Source organism: Azolla caroliniana, unplaced genomic scaffold, assembly GCF_043228905.1.
Source record: "Azolla caroliniana isolate FFs.n. ecotype wild unplaced genomic scaffold, voAzoCaro1.0.p SCAF_2, whole genome shotgun sequence".
Classification (NCBI taxonomy): domain Eukaryota; kingdom Viridiplantae; phylum Streptophyta; class Polypodiopsida; order Salviniales; family Salviniaceae; genus Azolla; species Azolla caroliniana.
The window spans coordinates 26,544,164-26,561,554 of NW_028230437.1; positions in this window are offsets into that span (position 1 = coordinate 26,544,164).

A 17,391-nucleotide genomic window follows, 5' to 3' on the forward strand; every position below is an offset into this window, starting at 1 on the left:
ATACATTCATTAGAGACTTGCATTCAACACTCCCCCGTAATGGACATATACATCAAAAATCTGTAAATCGAAATAAATGTACAATCTAGATTGATACATGGTTTTTCGAACAAATAAAAAACTTTGTTCGAGTCCATGAACTTTGAAAAATAGAAGGCTGAATTGGCCAAGATTGGGAAAACAAAGACTGAGATTCGAGCTGTCGAAGTCGATTGTTTGAAAAACATCCTGAGTGTCGGGCTTAATCAGACTGATTCTTAGTTATGCCCATCTGATGTTGTAGGGATCAGAATCGATCCGCTGAAAGACATTTGGTCATCCCATTTGCGACATTTTCGGCTGTAGATATCTTTTCAAGGCCGTTTTTCCTTGAGATGACGTAGTCCCGAACAAAGTGATATCAAACGTCGATATGCTTGGAGGTGTTCTGATGAACCGGATTTTTCGAAGCTGACCAGACTAGTTGTTTAGAATGCCTCCAAACATATCGACCAGATTTTTCGAAGCCGGCTCCAGTTGTCTACAGTAACAGTTAGTTGATCGAAGCCGACCAGACTAGTCAGAGCATGATGGCACGAAGCCGAAAAGCCGAACAATCCAGTTCAAGGATTACGAAAGCTGAAAGCCAGACTCCGAAGACCGAACCGAAACAACTTTTCGACAGATGGAAGTTGTGTTTGAAGGGGCGTGTTGAGAGTCGAACTCAACTTCCCATAGAGATAGGTTTCACACTAGGGCACACTAGCCCATGGACATACCATGCTAGTTTTGTAAATAGTTGAAAGGGCACTTGCCCTAGCCTACTTGGTACTTAAACCAACCTTTTTGTAACTTAGTAACTGTTGGATGTAATATACAGTTTCTTGTTATAGTTCTCTCTCTCATTCTCTCTCTTGTCTCACGTGCACACACACACACACACACACACACACACACACACACACACACACACACACACACACACACACACACACACAGAGTCCTTCCGGTGTACAAAATCACTCTTGATTCTTTACATGGTATCAGAGCATGTGGTAGCTTGATCCAAGCCCATCGCCTTCACGTGTGTCGTGCTCAAGCTAGCAGAGACCCAACTGATTGCTGCAACAATGACTTTTGCATAGCTTGCATCAAGAGTAGAAGAAGTTCGACAATGAACACCCAGATGGGAATCACTCTTCCTACCGAGAAGCTCGATAGAACAAACTTCGCACCTTGGGAGTACAAGATGCATCAATACCTTGTCAGACAAGGTTACTAGAGCTACATCGAGGGAGCTCATGAAACGCAACCCAACCCAACACACGCCGACTACCTAGCGTGGGAGCAGGCCACGAGCCGTGTGTTGTACTGCCTTGCGTCATGCGTTCATGACCACATGCTAGGCTATATTCGAGATTCGAAAACAGTGAAAGAAGCTTGGGGAAATCTCAAGAAGATTTTTGCGGCCAATACGGTTGCACGAAAGCTACAACTTGACAGGATCTAAACAACATGCAATAGAGAGACATGTCGATCACCGGCTATACCTTGAAGATCAAGGAGTTGTGCGATGCCCTCGGTTTGATTAATGTCGTAATCGACGATGAAGAAATGATGCAAATATGCCTGGGCGGCGTGGCACCTCGATTCGGCACAATTAGATTAGCCATTCTTGCGAGGGAGAACCCTCCTTCCTTTTTCGACCTTCAATCGATTCTGTTGATCGAAGAAAATCATGTTCGGCAAAGGAATAATGCGTCTAATGGTTAGATGTTGAAGACAAGGCCGTGTCGCGGAAGATCAAGTAGCATTCGATTGGGGTTGAGTACCTGCGTATGACAGTTTCCAAGATCGTGCACAGAGAGAGAGAGAGAGAGAGGAGGCACAAAAGAACTCTTTCATTCAATAGAAACAATAATACAAAACAACCTTACAAAAAGGTTACTAGGTCACTTTATATAGTGACCGACTTAGGGCAACTACCATTTATGCTAATTACACAAATGGCCCAAACTGTTGGGATTTTCGGTCCCTCCGGATGAGATGTCCGGAGAAGAATGACGGCAGACCCGGTTACGGAGCCGGATGATGAAGACCCCGGCTACGGAGCCGGATGACGAAGACCCGGTTACGGAGCCGGATGATGAAGACCCCGGCTACGGAGCCGGATGACGAAGACCCGGTTACGGAGCCGGATGATGAAGACCCCGGCTACGGAGCCGGATGACGAAGACCCGGTTACGGAGCCGGATGATGAAGACCCCGGTTACGGAGCCGGATGACGAAGTACCCGGAGAGAGATCCGGATGCGGAGACTATATTTGTAAATAGCCCGAAAGTCATATGTGTATAAATATGACTTAGGGCAAACAGTTTAGGTTGTTGTTGCTCATTTTCTGTTTTCACTCAGAGGGAGCGAAGTGAAGAGAGCAGCCGAGAGAGAGAGAGAGAGGGAGAGAAAGGAAGAGGTCGACGCCTCTGTGTATTACCGACGCCTGTGGCGAAGACAGTGAGCTCAAGGTTGTTGCCTTGTGGCTTCACCATTGTACATCTCTGTTCATAGTGATAGTTGGAGTTTGAGGACTCCCGTGGTTTTTCCCATTTACGGTTTTCCACGTAAAACATCCTGTGTACTCTTCTCTCTACTGAACGGTGCATTTTGTATTTCCCGTTTTTCTGTGAGTTGGTCCTATCCCTCGGTTGTGGCCGAGCACTGTTGTTTAACAGAGTGGTATCAGAGCACGGTTAACACAGAAAATGGAAGGCGGCGGTAGTGGGTCTCCGGGCATGATGGTGTTGAACTCACAGAACTACGCCGACTGGAAGATAAAGATGGAAGACCTTCTCATCGTCCGAGACCTGTACGAACCGATCGACAATGCCGAGATACCCAAGGGGGTAATAGAGTCGGAATGGAAGCTCCTGAACCGGAAAGCCGTAGCGACGATCCGACAATATGTAGATGTAAGTGTCCTGCAACATGTGGCGAACGACACCAACGCATATGAGATGTGGAAGAAGCTGTCGGGCCTCTACGAGAGGAAGAATGCGTTGAACCGGACCTCCCTGATGAGGAAGATAGTGAACCTCAAGTACCGGGACGACGAGAATATGGTGGAACACGTAAGCACGTTCATGGGATTCGTGAACCAGCTTGCGGCGATCAAGTTCCCGTTGGAGGATGCAATGCAAGCCATCATCCTGATGTGTACATTGCCGGAAAGTTGGGAGAACTTGGTGGTGACTCTCAGCACCTCCTGCACGGAAGATAACTTGTCCCTACAAACGGTAAAGACAAGTATTCTGAACGAAGAAGCGCGTCGGAGAGATAAAGAACCGGCCTCCGACTCGAAGGCGCTGCTTACCGAATCGGAACGGGGAAGACAATGGAACCGGAGTCCGCAAAGACGGGAGAAGTCGGGGACCCGGTCGCAGTCAAGAGGAAGACCCACATGCTTCCACTGTGGGAAGCCGGGGCACTTCCGGAAGAATTGTCGGCATTACCGAAAGGACAACGGAGCCGACGACACCGATTCGAAGAAGTCACCGGAGAGAAACGGTGCATACCGGGGAGCCACGGACCGGAGAGGTCCGGATCGGCGAGGGCAGGACCGGAAAGGAACGACGGCACTCGCGGCAAGTGAAGAAAAGATAATGCTCATTACCGAAGAGAGGGAGCTGAACCTTGCCGGTGAAGAGATGACCTGGGTGGTCGATTCCGGAGCGTCGTTCCACCTGACCCCGGAGAAGAAATACTTCTCATCCTACATAGCCGGTGAGCACGGCTGTGTCCGGATGGGAAATGAAGGTACATGCCGGATTGCCGGCATAGGAGACGTGTGGCTGATGACATCAACCGGATGCAAGATGCTGCTGAAGGATGTTCGACACGTTCCGGAGGTTCGATTGAACCTGATTTCGGCCGGGAGGCTAGACGATGAAGGCTACACGGGTAGCATCCGGAACGGTGTCATGAAGTTCAGCAAGGGGAGCCTGATAGTGGCTCGGGCCCGGAAAGTCAACACGCAGTACCTGATGAATTCCCGGCTATGTCCGGAGGAGTTGAATGTGGCAGCCGACACTGCCGGTGAGCTGTGGCACAAGAGACTGTGCCACATGAGTGAGAAGGGGATGAAGAGGCTTGCAGAAGACAACCTTATTCCAGTGAAGCATGTGCACCTGGAGAAGTGCACCGACTGTCTGGCCGGTAAGCAAAACCGGACCTCCTTCCACTCAAGGCCACCGACGAGACGTAGCGCACCATTGGAGCTGGTGCACACTGACGTGTGTCAAGTAGAAACGAAGTCACATGGCGGAGCCCAGTACTTCGTGACATTCATAGATGACCATAGCCGGAAGTTGTGGACGGCACCGTTGAAGACAAAGGACCAAGTATTGTCCGTCTTCAAAGAACTCCACACGAGAGTGGAAAGGGAATCCGGCAAGGAGCTGAAAGCGATACGAGCGGATAACGGAGGAGAATACCGGGGGCAGTTCGCGGAGTACTGTCGCTCGAAGGGAATCCGGCTCGAGTTTACTGTGCCGAAGACGCCGGAACTGAACGGGCTGGCCGAGAGGATGAACCGGACCATAATGGAGAGGGTCCGGAGTATGCTGGCGCATGCGAAATTACCCAAGGGGTTTTGGGCTGAGGCAATGTCGACGGCGACATACGTGATAAACAGATCACCCTCAGTACCTTTGGACGGAGACACGCCGCAGAGAGTGTGGACCGGTAGGGAAGTATCCTACCGGCATCTGAAGGTGTTCGGGTGTCTCGCATACGTGCATGTGGCAAAGGACCGGAGAGGAAAGCTAGATCCAAAGACCCGACCATGCATATTCCTCGGTTACGGCGACGACGAGTTCGGCTACCGAGTATGGGACCCGGTCGACAAGAAGATATTCAGGAGTCGAGATATCATCTTCATGGAGGACAAGACACTCGCCGACTGGGAGTCGGAGAAGAAGATGAAGAGCTCCAAGTCGACCGGTGAGAATCAACTCTACGAGGAGCAGTCCCGACCGGAAAGGGACCGGTTAGCACTCGAGGATCCGGCCGAAGACGGTGAAGAAACAGAACCGGCCGAGGAAGATGAAACTGATACCGGAACCGGCCCCGATCCCGAAATGGATTTGGATGAAGAGGAAATGGAGGAGACGGTTACCGAAGCTCCGGAACGGAGATATCCTCTAAGAGAGAGAAGGGCCCCCCGGAGATTTCCGGAACCAGAGCACGTGCTGCTAACCGACGAGGGGGAGCCGGAGAGCTTTGAAGAAGCGAAGCACGACACTCATAGCCGCAGGTGGTTAAGTGCCATGCAGGAGGAGATGGATTCCCTGCATGAGAACCACACATATGAACTTGTGGAGTTGCCGAAAGGAAAGCGGGCACTTCGAAACAAGTGGGTGTTCAAGCTGAAACCGGGAGATGCCGGAAACCCCCCGAGATACAAAGCCAGGATCGTGGTGAAGGGGTTCCAGCAGAAGAAGGGCGTCGACTTCGACGAGATATTTGCCCCGGTAGTGAAGATGACCTCCATCCGGACGGTGCTGAGCATAGCGGCAAGCATGGACCTCGAGGTAGAACAGATGGACGTGAAGACGGCATTCCTTCACGGTGACCTCGAAGAAGAGATCTACATGCAGCAACCGGAAGGATTCGAGAAGAAAGGGAAGGAGCACCTGGTATGCCGGTTGAAGAAGAGCCTTTACGGTCTGAAGCAGGCTCCCCGGCAATGGTACCGGAAGTTCGACTCCTTCATGACAGATGAAGGGTACCACAAAACGCAGTCCGATCACTGCGTGTTTGTGAAGAAGTTCGAAGGAGGAGACTTTCTAATACTCCTCCTGTACGTGGACGACATGTTGATCGTCGGACGAGACCAGGTCAAGATACGGATGCTGAAGAAGGCTCTTCACCGAACCTTCTCAATGAAGGACCTGGGTCCGGCGAGGCAAATACTAGGGATGCACATCATCCGGGACCGGAAGAAGAAGCAGTTGTGGCTGTCACAGGAGAAGTACGTGACAAAGGTGCTTCACCGGTTCAACATGTCGGAAGCAAGACCGGTCGGGTCAACACTCCCGGCAAACTGCAAGCTGCAAGCTGTCCAGCAAGCAAAGCCCCAAGACAAAGGCTGAGAAGGAGGGCATGTTGAAAGTACCATATGCCTCTGCCATCGGGAGCTTGATGTACGCAATGGTGTGTACAAGACCGGACATAGGATATGCAGTTGGAGTGGTGAGCCGGTATATGAGTAATCCCGGCAAGGAGCACTGGAACGCGGTCAAATGGATACTCCGATACTTAAAGGGCACTTCGAACATGTGCCTCCGATTCGGCTCCGGTAAACCCGAACTCGATGGATTTACCGATTCGGATATGTCGGCTGATGCGGATACCAGCCGGTCTACATCTGGGTATGTAATGACATATGCAGGGGGAGCCGTTTCGTGGCAGTCGAGGTTGCAGAAGACGGTGTGGGGGTTGCTACGCCCTTGCGTGCAGAAAGGAGGAGGGACCACGGGGGTCTCGGACCGAAGAGCAAGAGAGAGAGAAGTAAGAGAGATAGACCCGATTACACAGAACCGAAGATTGCACCGGGACACGGCCCAACAAACAGAGATCACAAATAAACGCCGACGCAGATGGACGCAACAACGAAAGATATCTACTTCTGAAAGCAAGAAAATAACAGACTACAGTATTACAACCCACGGTGGGGCACGAAATAGATACTAACGAAAACGAACAGGGCGGCGAACAGATGCCGACCCCTGTATGTCGCGACGCACAGAAAGGGGGAAAACAGGTCGGAGGTGCTGCAGGACGCACTCGGGGCGTTCCACGGAACAGCACAAGCCTCCTCGAAACCTGCACAGGTACGCGATGGAGCAGAAGACAGAGAAAGCGGGAGTGAGAGAGAAGCCCCGAAATCGGTTCGGCAGCACTTCGTCCTCCCCGTGCGAGATATCTGCAACAGCTCTTTCCTGCTCCTTATATAGGCCGTTGAGCAGGCCTTCCTGTCAGCTTTATTCCCTGTCCCTTTTGTCAGGGATCTCCTCCGTTCTGCACGCATCCGCGTAGTTACGCCGCCGACTCGTACAGTTCGCGCGCGTGACCGAAAAGACTGTTCGCGCGGTCTTTGTCTTCACTCGTGTTAGGGCCCGTTCCTCCCGATTATCCTCCTAATTCGATTCTATGTACAACTTGGAGCGTGCGCGTGTGAAGAACCGGTTCCTACGCCCCGGTGCGCCGATTCCGCTTAGGGACGGTTTTCTTCACGACATCCGCCCCCACCTAACCGCGCATCCTCCGGTATGCGCCAAGAGAGTTGGGACGGAGAAAACCGGCCCGTCTTCATTCCTCGCCCGTCGGTTCTTCCTCGTTTTCGGATCGTTCGTCACTGCCGACCAGGAGAGCCGGGTCGGGCTCGTCGTCGTGTCGCTTCTTGAACGCTTTGATCCGCTTCCCTGCAACCGGTATCGCCATTCTCGTGCCGTCGAGTTCCGCCAGGTGATATGTCCCGTTGCCATTGGCGCTCCGTACCGCGTAAGGCCCAAACCACCTTCGTGCGAACTTCCGTGTGGCTCGGTGCTGGTTGTCGAGGCTGCTGTCGTAGACGAGCACCCAGTCACCTTCTTCGATTTTCTTCGGTCGGAGCCGGTGCGTTCGGTCGAACCTGGCTTTGTTCTTTGCCCTCGCCACCCGGAGCCTCTTCGTAGCCAGTTCCACGTCCTCCGGTCTCCGCTCGAGTTGTCGTATACGCGCGGCCAACAACTCCTCCCGGCTCATCTCGTCCCTCCAATCGACCGTTGCCCATGAGGGGATCGTCCGTTCCATTGGCATGATAGGCTTCTGGCCGAACATGAGCTCCGTCGGCATGTACCCGGTTACCGAACTGTGCGTGGTCCGGTCTGCCCACAAAGCATAAGGTAGCAGCCGCGGCCAGTTACCGACTTGGCCTCCGCATGCCCGAACCAACGCCTTGACGATCGGCCCGTGTCCGCGCTCCACCTTCCCATTCGCCTCCGGATTGTACGCAGTGGTGAGCGAGAGCTTAACTCCGAGCCGGTCGAACAGCTCCGCGGCTTCTTCGGTGTCCAACTCCCCTCGATCAGCCACGATCTTCCCGACGCACCCGTACCGGCATATCACGTCCTCGATTAGGAACCGGCATACGGCCGTGGTCGTTTTGTTCGGAAGGGCCCGGCCTTCCACCTGGTTCGTCAGATCCTCCCGTGCTAGGACCAGGTACCGCATCTGTCCTACCCCCATTGGCATCGTCACCAGATCTACCATCCATTTGAAGTGGATGGTCGGAGGGTACGTGGGGTGAAGCTCGTCCCGATGTTGGACTATGGAGTGCATCTGACAGCTCTCGCAAGTTGTCACGAACCGATGCACGTCCCGGTACTGCCCCGGCCACCAATACTTCCCCTTCAGTTTCTCAAACGTAGCCCATGTCCCACGGTGTCCAGCCCAAGGGCTGTCGTGGTAGGCCGTCAGCAGCTCCTCCTGTTCTTCCTTCATCGCCACCACCCGGAGCGGAGCGCCGTCCCTCTTCTTCGGGTGCTTCCATAGGTAGCCATCCCGGAGAAAGAACCGGTACGCTTTCCTCCGGATCCGGTTGGCCTCGTCCTTCGTCCATGACGCATCGGGCGTCATTGTCTTCAAAAACCCACCGATCTGCAGCCACTCCCCGTCATACTTGCTCGCGTCGAAGTCGTTAAGCGCCGGAGTGCTTGTCCCGCCGGTTGTTACATACGCAGTCTCGAAGAAGTCCACGCCGACCTCTTCGTCCTCCGAGACCATGCCGCCCTCGTCCTCGAATCTCGCCCTTGAAAGCATGTCGGCCATGGCGTTGTCTTTCCCGGAAATGTGCCGTATTACCGGGTCTAGGGACTTGATGTACGCTATCCACCTGAGCATTGCCAGGTCCGGCGTCGCGCATCCGGAAACCATGCCGAGAATCGGCATGCAATCCGTCTCTATGATTACCTCCGTCCCGATCAGATAGTCCTTGTCGGCCTTCACCGCCGAAACGATACCCCAGAGTTCGCGTTTAACCTGGGCGTATCCTCGCTGCCGTTCGCTGAGGACCTTCGCGCCGAATCGGATTGGAAACCGATTGCCGTCCCCGTCTTCTTGGTTGACGACCCACCCGATTCCGGTCGGACTCGTGTCAACCGTTATGTACACTGGGGTGCCCTTCCCGTAGACAGCCTTTCGGAGCGCCGGTGCTGCCGAAAGGGCCTCCTTCAGCTTCCGGACCGACTCCGCGTGCTTGTCTAGCCATTCGAATCTTCGCCCTTTCCTCAACAATCCGTATAGCGGCTCCGCAACGTGGGCGTAATGCGGGATCCATATGTGGTAGAATGCGCATGCCCCCAGGAATCTTCGTACTTCCGTGACCGAGCTGCAGTCGGGCTTCATCGCGGAGATGGCTTCTACCTTTGCCGGAGACGGTTTCCGGCCATACGGCCCACATAAGTGTCCGACCACCATGATTTCTGACTGCCCGAAGGCCGACTTCTCCCCGGAGAAGGTGAGTCTCGCATCCTCTAGCCTTTGCAGCACCTTCTCGCAGTCGTCGATGTGCGTTGCCACGAATCGCCGGCATCCGTCCGGCCCGATCGTCTCGTCCTTTTCTTCCACCGGGCATCCCTTGATCGGGATGTCGTCCAGAAACGGCATGGTGATGTCCGGGATACAGTCCCTCAGAACCTTGTTCATCGCATTCACCATGTGGGCCACCGAGTTGGTCCCTCCTTGCGGCAGTGTACACATCCGAACTAGGCCGAGGGGAGTTCGCATCGTCGTAATGTCTCTGCTCTCCACGGCTAGCTGGAACTGGTCGTACCCTGAGTATAGATCCCCGACCGAGTAAATTGACCTTCCGGCGAAGGCCTCCGCGAACTCGTCTATGGTCGGTCCGATCCCTGCGTTCCGAATGGTCACTCGATTGACCGGCTGCAGGTCATGGATGAAGCGCAACGAACCGTTTTTCTTCGGTACGGTAAACCATCGATTCGAATATGGGGCGCTCGACGGCTCGAGAATTCCCATATCAACTTTCTGCCTCAGCAGCTCCATCAACTTCGGGATGTGAGCTCTCGGAACCGGGATTGGCTTGAGATTCCATGGTACATGCGGTACCGTGAATATCACCATCGGCTCCACGATCGTCGGGTCGACGCACCCGATTTCCTCCGGCGAGAATGCGAAGCCTTTCCCGTGCCTTCCGAGCATTCTCCGAAACCGGTCTTCCTCCGCCGGCAGTAGGAACCCGCCCCCACCAATTTTGAGCTCTCGGAGCGTCTCGTCGGTGAAGGTGTGTCCTATGCAGGCCGGATCTCGTAGACTAGGGTCCGATGCAACCCCTTTGATTCTCGATGCGCTGTCCTCCGGTAGGGGTGCCGCGACTGGCCTTACCTTCCGGTCCACAGTCTTGTACTTGGTGCTTGCGTGGGCCGTCCGAACTGACTCGAGCCCTCGACCGAAGTCCGCGATGACTCCGTACATCTCCTCGGAACACACCGGTATCGTCCGGTCTTCGTTAAGGCCTTCTTCGACTACCTTTCCCAGCATTCCCAAGGTGTCGTCGAATGAGACCGCCTCCACGGCTCCGTTGATTTCCTCGTCAGGGCCGAGAACTCCGCACGCTCGAAGTCTCCCCTCCGCCTTTGTCTTCTCTCGGCCGCCGATGCCGACTATCGTACACGCTCCGCTGTCGGAGAACAAAAATTCCCTACCTATGGTACAAGGTTTTATCGTACAGATGTGGGGTTTTTCCCGAGCATCCGGACTGTCGCGGCCCCACGCCTTGGCAGTCCTCTCTAAAAATCCTCTCGGTTTTCGGAACCGAGGGAATCGCGGTTACGTTCGTGGTTCGGCCGTACCGTCAGAAACTGGACCGAATGGCGCCCGTCTTGGCTTTTGACCCTTGCGTAGGCCGAACCATTGTCCAGCACTTTGGTCTCCATTCGCGCCGCCGTGATGTACGGCTCTCCCAGAATGACCGGATGCGAAGACGTCTCCTGCACGAAGAAGTGCTGGTCAATCTCAACGTCGCCGATCTTGACTCGCACATTCAGACAGGCCCCGTGCAGTTCCTCGGTGGCGCGCGTTGCTGCCCTTATTTTCCACCCGTGCTTGGTGTTGATCGGCCATTTGCCCTTCTTATAGAAGTCCATGGACATCAAATTGATCTCCGATCCGTGGTCCACCAAAGCTATCACCGGTTCCTGGACATCGCCGATCTTCACCGGGGTTTCCGTGGTCGCTCGGGCCCAGTGTGGTCTCGAATAGTGGCTTTCCGCCCACTCGTCTCCCAGCGCCATGTCGTCTAGGTGCGTCGTCCGCACTTCCACCGGTCTTTCCGGTTCTGTCTCCGTCGACAGCCTCTTCCGTTTCACCAAGTCCACGATGGAGTCGTGGAACTCCTTCTTGGCGATTCCCAGCACCTCTCGTAACGACAGCTCCACCTTGCTGTCGAGGATCCGTTCCTCCAGGACCTTTCGTAAGTCTGTGGTCCTTTCTATCTCCGTCCCCAGACGGTACCCGCCCTTCTGGGGTTTATCTTGCGTACCGGCCCCGCCGGCTTCGTCCCGTCGTGGCCCGGACCGGGTCTCGTATCGTTGTGAGGGCCCGGTCGTCCCCGGTCTCCCCACCCGCTTCTCTTCTACCAGAGCCTCGTAGTTCTGGCAAGCGGCTTCCACGAAGCCCGTCCTTTCCTCGACCGGGTCGCTCCACCCGGTCATCTCCCGTACCCGTTTCTCCGCACGGTCCGATTCCTCCCCTTTAAGCCTTGCACCGGCAAGGCCTTCCAGCATCGTCGGCCAGAATCCGGCTTTGCTTTCCCTTCGGGCCTCGCCGCCCCCGACTCGAATGCCGGCCGACGCCGAGTAGTGGACGGTTTCCGCGTGTCGGGCCGCCGCCTCTTCCATCAACCTTTTCATACCACCCTTTCCGTCGTTTCGGCTCAGGGCCCTTCGGGTGTCGCTGGCATGCACCCGTCCTTCCCACAGGTACACCACCCTGTTCCTCAGCGCCTCCGCGAAGTCGCCGCAGTCCTTCCGAATGTGGCCGACTTCATCGCACCACATGCACCTGTTTCCTGCCGCCGGCCGTCGGTCACGAGCCGGTTCGCCCCCTTCCCTTCGGGCCTGCGCGATTTGGAGGCCCTTTATCGCCTTCGTCAATTCCTCCAGCGCCGCTCCTCCGGTTGAGCCTCTGACTACGCCGGTCGAAGCCGAACCGGTATCCAACCACTCTCGGGTCTCTTCCTTTCGCACCTGTGGCGCTGGTTCGAACTTCCTTGCTGCGACCGAGCCCGACCCGGTCGCACCGTTATCCGCCCATTCTCGCCGTTTGTCGAAACGGCCACAGACCTTCCTGACAGCCGCCCAGTCGGTAGTGAGCCCGTCTTCGGTTTCCAGCAAGAGGTCCACGTGCTCCCGATCCCGTTCGTCGACCGACTTGACAAACAGCAAGACCCGGCTCGTGTCCAGGATGGTTCTGTCGAGCGCCGAAAGGCGCGCAAAGTTTTCCTCGAACTCCCGGAGGAGTGCCGAAGCGTTTCTTCCCTTCCCCGGGGACTCCACCCATTCCATGAACCTTCGCTTCGAAAGCCGGAGCGCGTCGTCCAGCCCGTATTTCTCTAGGAGCCGACCTTCGAACTCCTCCCAGGTACGGCTCTCCGTCCGCACCTCGAGCACCTCCGCATGGATGCCCGGCATTGCGACTCGGGGAAATCCGGCAAGACGCCTTTCTTCCGGAATGTCCCGCATCAACATCTCCGCACCGTAGGACGCTAGATACTTCGTGGCATCCCTCCCATCGAACCGGCCGATCGTGCCGACGACCGCCTCAATAGCTCTGTCGAGGGCACCTGTGCCCTCGCGCGCGTTTACAATCCGATCCACGGCCGAAGCCATGGCCTCTGCAAGATCCGACCCCCTCATCTTCTGCTCTTCTGCCGCCTCTTTCACGTCGGGTTCACCAAGATGTGGGGGTTGCTACGCCCTTGCGTGCAGAAAGGAGGAGGGACCACGGGGGTCTCGGACCGAAGAGCAAGAGAGAGAGAAGTAAGAGAGATAGACCCGATTACACAGAACCGAAGATTGCACCGGGACACGGCCCAACAAACAGAGATCACAAATAAACGCCGACGCAGATGGACGCAACAACGAAAGATATCTACTTCTGAAAGCAAGAAAATAACAGACTACAGTATTACAACCCACGGTGGGGCACGAAATAGATACTAACGAAAACGAACAGGGCGGCGAACAGATGCCGACCCCTGTATGTCGCGACGCACAGAAAGGGGGAAAACAGGTCGGAGGTGCTGCAGGACGCACTCGGGGCGTTCCACGGAACAGCACAAGCCTCCTCGAAACCTGCACAGGTACGCGATGGAGCAGAAGACAGAGAAAGCGGGAGTGAGAGAGAAGCCCCGAAATCGGTTCGGCAGCACTTCGTCCTCCCCGTGCGAGATATCTGCAACAGCTCTTTCCTGCTCCTTATATAGGCCGTTGAGCAGGCCTTCCTGTCAGCTTTATTCCCTGTCCCTTTTGTCAGGGATCTCCTCCGTTCTGCACGCATCCGCGTAGTTACGCCGCCGACTCGTACAGTTCGCGCGCGTGACCGAAAAGACTGTTCGCGCGGTCTTTGTCTTCACTCGTGTTAGGGCCCGTTCCTCCCGATTATCCTCCTAATTCGATTCTATGTACAACTTGGAGCGTGCGCGTGTGAAGAACCGGTTCCTACGCCCCGGTGCGCCGATTCCGCTTAGGGACGGTTTTCTTCACGACAACGGTCGCGTTGTCAACCACGGAGGCGGAGTACATGGCGGCTGTTGAAGCCGGCAAGGAAATAATATGGATGAAGGACTTCATTAGAGAGCTCCGTATCCGGCAGGAGGAGTACCGACTCTACTGCGACAGTCAGAGTGCCATCCACCTTGCGAAGAATGCGGCCTATCACTCCCAGACGAAGCACATCCAGCGTAGATACCACTGGATCCGGGAAAGGATAGAGGACAAGGAGTTCGTGCTGACGAAGATCCACACGGACGAGAACGGGTCGGATATGCTGACCAAGGTACTTACACCCGACAAGCTGGAAGCATGCCGGAAGAGGATCGGATTGGAGAGACATCCCATGCCGAAGTGAAGGGGGAGTTTGTTGGGATTTTCGGTCCCTCCGGATGAGATGTCCGGAGAAGAATGACGGCAGACCCGGTTACGGAGCCGGATGATGAAGACCCCGGCTACGGAGCCGGATGACGAAGACCCGGTTACGGAGCCGGATGATGAAGACCCCGGCTACGGAGCCGGATGACGAAGACCCGGTTACGGAGCCGGATGATGAAGACCCCGGCTACGGAGCCGGATGACGAAGACCCGGTTACGGAGCCGGATGATGAAGACCCCGGTTACGGAGCCGGATGACGAAGTACCCGGAGAGAGATCCGGATGCGGAGACTATATTTGTAAATAGCCCGAAAGTCATATGTGTATAAATATGACTTAGGGCAAACAGTTTAGGTTGTTGTTGCTCATTTTCTGTTTTCACTCAGAGGGAGCGAAGTGAAGAGAGCAGCCGAGAGAGAGAGAGAGAGGGAGAGAAAGGAAGAGGTCGACGCCTCTGTGTATTACCGCCGCCTGTGGCGAAGACAGTGAGCTCAAGGTTGTTGCCTTGTGGCTTCACCATTGTACATCTCTGTTCATAGTGATAGTTGGAGTTTGAGGACTCCCGTGGTTTTTCCCATTTAGGGTTTTCCACGTAAAACATCCTGTGTACTCTTCTCTCTACTGAACGGTGCATTTTGTATTTCCCGTTTTTCTGTGAGTTGGTCCTATCCCTCGGTTGTGGCCGAGCACTGTTGTTTAACACAAACTTGAGCTATACAAAGGGATAGTGTGAATACGTCCATTATACACTTGTATTCGACAATCCCCCGTAATGGGCGTATACATGGGTTATCTAAGATTACAGGTATAAACCTAGGTTCTCGGACATATCAGTTTTTGTTCGAGTCGGCAGGGTCTGAAGGCAGAAGACCGAACTGGTCTGGTCGGAAGAGTTGAAGCCAATCATTAAGGAACTGATGTCGGTTGTCCGAAACCATCCTGTGCTGTGTCCGGCTCTAACCGGACTGGTTTGTCGTTACGCCCATCTGATGCCGAAGGGACCGAAAGCGGTCTGCCGAAAGACACTTGGTCATTCCATCTGCGACATTGTCGGTTGTGGATATTTTCTCTAGACCGATTTTCCCTGAAATGACGCAGTCCCGAACGAAGTGATATCGAACGTCGATATGTTTGGAGGCGTTGTGGTGAACCGGATTTTTCGACAAGGCAACAACACCTTGATTGTCGCTATAGACAACTGGGGCCGAGTCATGGTCGACTTGTCGAAACGTGTGCGCCAGCCAGCCGAGCCACAAAGCTTCTTTTGCAGCGTCGGACGCAGCTACATATTCTGCTTCGGTCGTTGAGGTCGCTGTGCACTCCTGAAGTTTCGACTTCCACGATATTGCTCCATTGCCGAATTTGAAGCAGTATCCAGTTGTTGATTTTCGACTGTCTATACAGCCGGCGAAGTCTGAGTCGGTGTAACCGACTACGCCTGAGGTTGAGTTCGGACCGAAAAGAATGCCGTGGTCTTTTGTGCCAACCAGATATTTGAACACATGCTTGACTGCGTTCCAATGCGATCGGCCAGGATTGTGCATAAATCTGCTAACGACTTCTACGGCATGAGAAATATCAGGCCGTGTCGCGACCATCAGGTACATAAGGGAGCCGACTGCCGGTGCATACGGTACCGACTTCATATCTTCCCCCTCCGGACCGGATGTCGGGCAGTCTCGCTGAGAGAGCCGAAGATTCATGGGGAGCGGGGTTGAAGCAGATTTGGCTGATTGCATGTTGAAGCGTTCCAAGACACGTCCGATATAGTCGGTCTGAGACAAAAAAAGATGTCGTTTATCGCGATGCCGACTAATCTTCATGCCAAGTATGTGTCGTGCCGGACCGAGGTCCTTCATGGCAAACTTCAACCGCAATTGCCGAATGAGATCGGCAAGTTCGCCCGCGTGGCGTCCAGAAATTAGCATGTCGTCCACGTAGATGATGAGGAAGATGGGTGATCCATCTTGAGCTGTGTTGGTAAAAAGACAATGGTCCTCATCGCTTTTTGAGAAGCCGATCGATTGGATGAAGTCGTCGAACTTCTTGTACCATTGTCGCGGTGCCTGTTTGAGGCCGTATAGACTCTTCCTGAGTCGGCAGACTAGATGTTCTTGGCCAGTTGCCACGAAGCCTTTTGGCTGCTCCATATAAATTTCCTCTTCAAGATCACCATGGAGGAAGGCTGTTTTGACATCTAGCTGAATCAGCTCCAAGTTGTCGGCTGCCACTACGCCGAGTAGAAAACGAAGGGTTGTCATTTTCACCACTGGTGAAAAAATCTTGTCGAAGTCGACGCCATATTCTTGTCGGAAGCCCTTCGCAACTAATCTGGCCTTGTACTTTGGGGTGGTCGAATCAGACGTCTCTTTTAGTCGATAAACCCACTTGCAAGGAAGAGCACGTCGATTCTTAGGTAATTCGACCAGATCCCAAGTCTTGTTTGCCCGAATGGAGTGCATTTCCGACTCCATCGCCAGATGCCAGGTGGCTGAATCGACAGATGTTGATGCTTCTTCGTAAGACGTCGGTTCGCCGGCGTCGGTGAAGAAAATTCCAGGAGAATACCTCTCCGGAGGTTGCGACAGTCTCTCGGATCGTCGAGGTATGATTGGACTGGTCGTATCGGGTATCGAGGTCGGATGGTCCGAAAGCGAATTATTCTGCTGTGCCGAGTCAGAGTTGTCCGAGTCGGTAGTGGAAGGTTCAGCTACCCGTGAAGCTGACCGTGTGTTAAGAGCGGGGCCTTCTTGAAGGGTCGGCACATCGGAAAATGTTACCCTTTGGACTTCGATCGGTGTTTCGACTGATGGATTCATAGCCGACTCGTTGAACACAACGTCCGAACTTCGAACGATTTGTCTGCGTTCGGGGTCCCAGAGTCGGTATCCCATTTCGCCGTCTGATCCATATCCAAGGAAAATGCATTTCCTGGACCGAGGTGCAAGTTTTCGGCGATCATCTTTCGGAATAAGGGCGTACGCCTCGCATCCGAAAATCCTCAGCTTGTCGTAATTCGGCTTACTGCCGATCCATAGTTCCTGAGGAATTTGAAGTCCTAGAGGTCTGCTTGGCGACATATTGATTATGTGTACTGCCGTGAGTAGAGCCTCTGCCCAGAAGCCATCCGACAGTCCGGAGTGTTGGAGCATGGAAACTATCCGTTCTTGGATTGTCCGATTCATGCGTTCTGCAATCCCGTTTTGC